Consider the following 6,262-nt stretch of genomic DNA (forward strand, 5'->3'; position numbering starts at 1 on the left):
GCTCAGGCACTGGGTAGGAGGTTGTGAGGATGCTGGTTAGGGGTCAAATCTCAGATTCTAGGATGCTCATTCAAGGTCCATTTCCCGCTGATGCCCAAGTGGACGCTCAGAAGCAAGGCATCAGGAGGGTGTTCAGCATCTTAGAGAAAAGTTAATTCCCCAGGGCTTTTACTTATAACTTTATTTGCAGATAGCGAGCCTTTTCCGTCCGGCTCCTCATCCCGAGCCTTGCTGCCTGTAACAATCACATTATTTCATTTAGACGAGTAAAGTTACCTTAGATCAATTATACTTATTTTTCCTGTGTAATTTCCAAAGCTTAATATCTCCATTCGGGTCCAGCCTCGGGGACAGGTTGTCTAGCAGAGTCCTAAACGATTTCAGCCCTTAATTCAATTGTACTTTTACCACAGCCTGGGCAGCGAGCATAATTCTTTTATCCCTAAGATGTCTCATTAGCAATAATCTAATAGCACAGATTAAAATATAGGTCACCGAGGGGAGCTGCCAAGTGTAAAACTTGTCATAACTTTGAAGGCTGGACAGCTGCCTCGGTGGGGCTGCTGTTCCCCCAACACGGCCCCACCTCAGTTCCAGGCTTAATTCTAAAACAATCAACTCAACACAAACAATTTACTTTCTGCAGCCCGTGGTGGAGCATTAGCCTTGGCTAGAAAATGGAATTGATATCTGTGGCGGAGCGGAGGGGCGCGTTTCTTGCCAACATACTCTCCAGCCTCAGGCGTCTGGAGCTGGAACCCTGGTCCCAGGAGGTGCCAGGAACTGGCCAGGGATGACTCTTACTCTCTCTGGCCTCGGTTTTCACCTGTAAAAGGGAAAGGGAGCAGACCAATGCTTCCCTAATTCTGTTGCTCCCGGCTCGATTTTTCCAGTAGGCAATTACTGTTTTCCTTTAAATCCACTCATTCTTCTTAATTAAATACACTTGTTTCAAAAAGGAAGTTCCAGTATCAACAGGGGAAAGCCTCAAGAACATAAGCAGAGGGATTCACGTAGAATGACACTATTTGTATAAACTTTAAACGTCAGCGAAATAATACTTTCTATTGTTTAGACTGACAAAACTAATCTATGCCATTAGAGGTCAAGATAGCGGTCACCCTCTAACTCGGAAGGAGGGGGAGACACTGGCTGGGAGGGCATGAGGGACACAAGGGGCATTTTGTGGGGGGCTGGTCGGGTTGTGCTTACATGGGGGTGTTAGGATTAGAGCCATTCACACATGTGTTCAGACGTCGTGTATACACATACACACACTTACCACCAGGGAGAGTCCATAGGGTTCCAGCCCTATTTCCAACCTTTTTATTTCTTAGCCAGGCGAGGGCATGGCTGTTTGTGCATTAGTCCCCATATTTGCATGCGAGTCTGATATATTTCATAATTTAAAAAATGGTAGTTGAAAGTAATAAACGACAGACTATAGCAATACCATAAATCGAAAACCAACACCACATGCTGTAAACAGATGGTCACTGTGAAAATAAATGCAGTGAAAATAACGCTGTTATTAAATTCCAGTTTGATGCCGATGTGGCTAGGAGACTCCCACCGCAGGCCCTTAGTTGAAACGAGACCAGCCAGCCCGAGAGAGACGATGCCGACAGGTTAGTGTCCGACTGAGACGCCCTCCTTCAAGATCAGGATTTAAAGAGCGTGGAAAGGGGCAGAGACGCACTTTTTCCTGGTCGTGTTTCCAAGTCACTTCAGGCGAGGCCTGCCCATCCCGGAAACCATCAACTGTAGCCTCGGCAGCTGCGGCTGTGGCCGCTGTGGCCTCCAAAGGACTTGAAGTATCTATTCTAAGTATTTAGTTTCTAGGTGTTGGGGAGAGGTCTTACCAGGGGTAGAGGTGGGGATCGAAGGGAACGATGAGGAAGGAAATTAATAACAAAATTCTGAGAGCCTTGAGGGAGGTGCCCCTCTGCTCTGCGGCCACTCCCGCTGGCCCACGACTGCCCGGCCCTTGGCCAGGCCACAGCCGCTCCGCTGGATGCGTGTGGCCTGCGGCTGAGCCTGGAGGCGTCTGGGAGCAGCGCCTGTGCCCTCTGACTGCGGCCCGGGCCCCCTTGACGTGGCCCTGTGAGCTCAGCGAGTTGAAATCTGACTCCCTGCAGTGCGTCCTTCCGGACCCCGAGCACACACAGCAGGGCTGCAGCCTCCCTGACTGAGTGTGCAGCCTCCGGGCCGGCCGCCCTGCCCCCGAGTCTCCCAGGGCCTCAAGCCCCTGCACCGCCTGCCTCCCTCACCCTCACGCACACCCCAAAACGTCTGTCGCGTTGTGAGGGGCAGGGCCCAGCACCTCCCACCCCCTGACCTTACATCTGCGCACGGGAAGTTATAAATTGACCGTACTTTCTCCTCACAGGGAAAGTTAGCACCTTTGAGGGTTAGTGGAACGCACGGGGCTGGCCAAATGACGATGTCCGGCAGACTCTGTCATTGCCCAGAACCTTGCCCGCCGGGATGCTGCCCCACGCCCGCTAAGGCCCTCCACGTGAACCTCACAGTCTTCCCAGCCTCCCTATCCAAACTTAGCTTTCCTGGATCTCATCCTTCAGGGGTGCCCAGACTGAACTCTCCTCAGGGAGGTCCTGGGTACCGGGAGAGCACGGGACAGGGACCAGGAAGCCAGAGCCTGGGCTCTTGTCCCCCCACTGGCCTAAGTGACCTGGGGAGAGGGGGTGAGGCAGTGGGGCTGGGGGGAGGGTATTCTTGAGCCATCTGAGAAGAAGGTAAGGAGCGTGACACAGCAGCAGGAGAAGGAGGTGACATCAGAGGGGTGACAGGTGGACGAACGGAAGAAGAGGAAAGAAAGAAAGTAGCAGAGAAGCAGGCTGGTGATTGGGGCAGGTCCCAGAGGGAATGGGAGGGGTGGAGTGAGAAGGGGTGAGTCTTGGGGAGGGAAGGACTCCAGCTCCTTCAAGGAGAGGAGGTCAGAGAAGAAGATAACTAACTAAACAGAAAATGCTGGAGTTCAGAAATTCACCAGCCAGGGCCTTGATATTCCCAGCCAAGGAAGATGGGGGCTCGACTCGTTGGGTTCTGTGTGTGTGTGAGAAGGATGGGGTCACTGAGGGGGTCACTGAGCTAAGGATGGCAGGAAGCCCCAATGCCAGCCTAGTCCTGGGTTCTAATCCCACCCTCTGTCTTCCCCAAGCTGGGTCATGCTAAGCTGGACATATAAGCTCTTTCAACCTTAATTCTTGAATCTGTGACATGAGAATAATAATAAGGAGTATTATATGAACTAACATTTAACATAGTGCCTAGAGCCAGCAAATGCTCAATGCATGGAAGAACTGTGGATATTTAGCAAATATCTACTGTGTACTTATTATGTACTAACCACTGTCCAAGCTCTTTAAAGTCAATGATGCCTTTAAGCCTACCATGAGACAGATGCTATCATAAACCCCATTTTAAAGAAGAGAAAATCGAGGCACACATCCCCCCGAGATCATACAACTGGTAAGTGACAGAGCCACAGTTTGAACCCCCAAGCAATTACATGAAAGTGCAGTGCGCTGTGCCTGTTTGTCACATTATGGAGGCCAGGGGCTTAGGGTTTTTTTCTTGAGACACTAGGGGGTGAGGATGAATTGTGTTTACATAAGAGGGCAGCAAAGCATTGCACTCAACCCTATTCCCCAGTTCCCCAGTTTCCCAGTTCCGCCTTTGTCCTGCCAAGACAGGGCTCCTCCTCAGTTTCCAAGACCCATCAGCTTTCATCTTCAGAGCTCAAAGAACAGAATAATGAGAAGCTCTTGCAAAAGCTTCCTCAGCAGGGGTCTCCTGCATGTGGTCCCTAGAGTGAGAGCAGTTGCCTGCAACACCAAGGCCAAGGGGCTTATGAGATCCAGGTTCTGAGGATGAGGGCCAGGCAGGACCCTGTGCTGAGGCTGCCTGGCTTGCCCCTCACTCACCCTCACCCCGGCTCTGGAGTTGTGTGGCTGCTCCTGGTCCCTCCAGGACTGTCCCTAGACAAAGAGCGTGAAGCAGCTTTTCTCCCTCCCATGCTGTAGATGGCACCCACCCATGTGGAAGAGAGGTCATGCATTCTAGGCTCAGTGTGGTCACAGCAAAAGGAGGACCTGCCAGCACTGGGGAAAGAATGCAGTTTGGGCAAAGCAAATATAAATCATCATGGCCACCCTCAACCTGGAACAATGGTTATGAGATGTCACTGATACTGGAATTATTATTTTTTTGCAGGAATTATACATGCCAAGAAAATGCAGACTCCTGGCCCCCAACTTCAGACCCACGAACTCCAAATTTCTTGGATGAAGCTTAGGAATCTGCACTTTTAAGACATCTGCTAGGCTGGCTTGAGCATCACTGCAACTGGCATCATAGGGTCCCGATAAGTCCAACTTTTCACATAACATTACCAAAGTCTTTCCCAGAGATTATTTTATTGAATGAACATTGTTATCCCTATTTTATAAGCAGGAAAACTGACGCTGAGCAGCCAATGGTTCCCCAACAGCTAAGTGGTAGAGCAAGACTTTGAACCCAGCTTTTCTAACTCCAAAGGCCATACTCATTTGTACATCATCCCATAACTACCATTTCATCCCTGTCTTGGAATTTGAAGTCTGATAAACCTAACTTAGAATTCTGGAGAAGATCCCTGCCTGCCACAGCCATCTAAGAACTCATTTAATCCTCTTAACAAGTCTATGAGGCAAGTATTGTTATCATCGTCTTACCATTTTACAGATGAGGAAAGTGAGACACAAAGTGATTTCACAGATAATAAGCGGTGGGGCAAAAACTGAAATTCAGACAGAGTGGTTCCTAAGTTTGTGCTTTTATCTACTATGCCATTCTGTTTCTCCATGCTGAGAAAAGGCTTCACAGGATAAGATTCCTAGGAGCAGACATTGGGGACCAGTGAGAAAAGTGGGAGGGAGGTAGCTGTAAAGACCACTGGGGTTCAAATGCATTCCCAGTAAAGCCATTGGGAGGTATTTCCTTAAGAAAAAAGGAGAAGGGCATGGAGACCGTTAAATGATCATTCTAAGGGATTTCAAGATGGATTTCATGCGGGAGTCTGAAAATCCCCTAAAATTATATTAAAATGTGATGCACTTTAAAGAAGACACATGTAGAGAGATACGCTGTGTTCTAGAACTGGAGACTGAATACCGTAAAGATATGAAGACTCCCTGAATTGATGTATAGATTCAATGTAATCACAGATGGATTCTTCATGGAACTCTGCAAACTGATTCTAAATTTGTAGGGACGAGTACTACTAAGGCAGTCCCAAAGAAAAAGAGCTGGAGTGTCTTGCCCCACCAGATAAGAAAACTTATTATAAAGCAATGTTGATTAAGATGCGGTGGTATTGGTCAGGAAAAAATATACCAGTGGAACAGAATAAAAGCGCCAGAATCAAGCGCAATCATATAAGGAAACTTGGTTTCTGCTAGCGTGTTCTCTACAGATCAGAGTAGAAAAAAAGTAATGTCTTTATAAATGTGGTAGGGTGACTGTTACTCATGTTAAAATAATCAAGTGGGAGCCTTACCTCACACCTTGCACAAATGTCAATTTCAGGCGGATGAAAGATACATGTGAAAGCCAAAACTTTAACATTTTAAAATATAATTTAGGAAAATGTCAGATACGGAAGGATTTTTAAACTCGTCTCAAATCCATAAACTCAAAGAAAAGATTGATGCATTAGATTACATTAAAATTAATAACATAATTATTGAAATAACCATACGAGAGTAAAAAGACATGCGACAAGCTAAGAAAAGATAACCTAACTTTTTGCAACCTAGCTGACAAAGACTGGTACCCAGAATATATTAAGAACTCTTTAAATCAATTAGAAAAAGGCATACAAGCTAATAGAAAATTGGACAAATGACATGTGTCATCATGTCACAGAAGAAAAGGAAACACAAATGGCTCATAAACATGTGAAAAGATGCTCAGTGTCATTAGAAGTCAGGGAAATGAAAATTAAAATCAGAAGGATGCATTGTTTTATGCCCAAAAGCTTGGCAGAAGTTAAAAGAAAAAATCTAAAAAGAAAGCAAGAGTTGGTGCAGATGTGAAAAAATTGGAAGAAGGAATTTACACCACTGGAGGGAGTCTTCAGTGGTACAAGCACTTCAGAAAATAGTTCGGCATAACCTCATGAAGCTGAGTGAACACATACCCTACAAATAACCAATTTACTCCTGAGCATAAAACCTAGAGAAACTCTTGCACATGGGAG

The sequence above is a fragment of the Tamandua tetradactyla genome, chromosome 16 (assembly GCF_023851605.1).
Source record: "Tamandua tetradactyla isolate mTamTet1 chromosome 16, mTamTet1.pri, whole genome shotgun sequence".
NCBI classification, from domain to species: Eukaryota; Metazoa; Chordata; class Mammalia; order Pilosa; family Myrmecophagidae; genus Tamandua; species Tamandua tetradactyla.